The 2,500-nt window shown below is 43.4% G+C and overlaps 1 protein-coding gene across 1 annotated transcript in view; it reads left to right on the forward strand.

Annotated features, from left to right (window-relative positions):
• The window catches only part of LOC145655558 (ankyrin-3-like), a 15,031-nt gene that overhangs the window by 1,200 nt on the left and 11,331 nt on the right, over positions 1–2,500 (forward strand). The gene's annotated exons all lie outside the window — the stretch shown is intronic.

Genomic DNA, 2,500 nt, shown 5'->3' on the forward strand with positions numbered 1-2,500 from the left:
TTTCAGTGACACAAAAGTGGGGCAAAACCTTTAGAGAACTGCTTGACACACAATTAAACTAATCTCTCTTTTTTCTGGTTGGAGACTTTGTTCGGATGTGGGTGTGATGTAAAGGTTTAGTGTTCACGTGTATTTTGTCACCTGTGACCTGTTTTACCAGAAGAAAATATAATGTTTCAAAAATAATCAAAGGAGGGAAAATGCCTGCTGGTCTTACACCAGTTGTGACGACCTTTAGACCAGAGTGGAGAGTATGGATGGATGCTTGGATGGATGGATAAGTGGATGGATGAATGGATAGATGGTTGGATGAGTGGATGGATGAGTGTACGGACAGTTGGGTGAGTGGATGGATAGATGAGTGGATGGATGGTTGGATGAGTGAATGGTTGGTTAGGTAAGTGGATGGTTGGGTAAGTGGATGATTGGATGAGTGGATGGTTGGGTGAGTGAATGATTAGATGAGTGGATGGTTGGTTGGGTGAGTGGATGTTTGGATGAGTGGATGTGTGGATGGTTGGTTGGGTAAGTGGATGGGTGGATGGTTGGTTGGTTGGGTAAGTGGATGGATGGTTGTTTGGATGAGTGGATGGTTGGTTGGGTAAGTGGATGGTTGGATGAGTGGATGGTTGGTTGGGTAAGTGGATGGATGGATGAGTGGATGGTTGTTTGGGTAAGTGGATGGTTGGATGAGTGGATGGTTGGTTGGGTAAGTGGATGGATGGATGAGTGGATGGTTGTTTGGGTAAGTGGATGGTTGGATGAGTGGATAGTTGGTTGGGTAAGTGGATGAATGGCCAGGTCGTCACAACACTGGTGTAAGACCAGCAGACTTTTTCCCCCTTTTCTTTATTTTTAGAACATTATTTTATCTTTCGGTAAAACAGGTCACAGGTGACAAAATACACGTGAACAATAAACCTTTACTTCACAGCCATGTCTGAACAAAGTGGATGGATGGATGGATGGATGGGAAGGTGGTTAGAAGGCAGAAGGGTTTGGAGAATGAGGATAAACTGTCAGACTACACTTCATAATTACTCAGTTTTCCCCTATATAGCTTGATTACATCAGTGTGTACCACACCAGTGTGTGTGTGTGGAGGGGGAACAGGTGCTCAATGATAAAGAATGTTATTGGGGTGAGGGATGCTCTACTTTTACAACTTGGCATTTATTTGGGGTGGGGAGAGGAGCCTGTGTGGATTGTCTGCTTTGTCTTTGTGTGTGTGTGTGTGTGTGTGTGTGTGTGTGTGTGTGTGTGTGTGTGTGTGTGTGTGTGTGTGTGTTTGTGTGTGTGTGTGTGTGTGTGCTGGTGGTGTGAGGGGGTGGGGTTGGTATTGGCAAAATTGTGCAATGTGCAAACTAAATTATGCTGGTACATGTTGTACTCTGTATTGATTGTGAGTGTGTGTGAGTGTGTGTGTGTGTGTGTGTGTGTGTGTGTGTGTGTGGTGGGGCAGACTTGGGGTGCTCTGTGGTGCTGTTGTTTTGTTGGTAGCCCCCTGGAGTGTGGAACTATCCTACCCCAGTGGGAAGGCTCGTAACCTGCCTCTGCACTATTGTGGTCTGTCCGAGAGTCCAACTTGCTGGACACGTCCGAGTTTTTCCCAGCATGCAGTTCATTTGGGCCTCTAGATGCATATTAAAGACCCAGTGACTCCCAGACGTGTCTAAAAAACTGACGCAACTTTGAAGCTTCGTGGGTTTTTTTTTTGCCTCAATATGTTTTTGTTTGTTTACCTTGGCACATTTCCTTCCTAACAGTTTAAATAAAACATCTATTTCTTTAAGTGTCAGAGGCAGAAGTCACTCTCATTGTTGGACCCTAATATAATCTCTATCTTGTAAGTTTAAAAAAAAAAAGTTTGTCACACAGCTGTTGCATTATTTGGTCAAATGTCATTAATGGCAGTGTTTCCCACAGGTAATTGCAAGGCATGCGACCAACTCAGAGACTCACACACTTTAGCGGGAGAGAGAGTCTCTCATCTTATCTTCTGTCACTACACTTTCCCCATGTTTCCTAAACACGTCACACACTGGTAGACAGAGCACAGAGAATCCTGTAGTCTGTTACTGCAGCGTACGCAATGCAAGTGTTAGGCCAAAGATGAGTTTGTTTGAAAAAGGTTAAATAAGATGTTCTGATAAGTTGAAATGGAGTCATTTTATCTACCTGGGCAGGCTGCCCAAGTTCAGAGCAGATTGTACTTGTATAAGTGACCAAAGGTGTGTATGCCTTTCCTGTACTGTAATTGTATAATATTATTTTGTAATATCTCTGATAGGACAGGACTGCCTAAAATGGACTGCTAGATGTAGGTAATTGTTTCCAAATTTTCCCGGTCTTGAACTGTCTTTTGAAGTAATGGGGTGTAACTGAGGAGATAAGGGTGATTTAAGTCATTGGTTGTGTGTGTAGTGAGGTGCTTAAGAGCTTGATGATTAATATTCGCCATTTCATCTGATTTTATATTTGATCTATTCCTGCGCAAAAG

Source organism: Electrophorus electricus, unplaced genomic scaffold (genome assembly GCF_041902795.1).
Source record: "Electrophorus electricus isolate QZ-2024a unplaced genomic scaffold, ASM4190279v1 Scaffold274, whole genome shotgun sequence".
Taxonomy (NCBI): Eukaryota; Metazoa; Chordata; class Actinopteri; order Gymnotiformes; family Gymnotidae; genus Electrophorus; species Electrophorus electricus.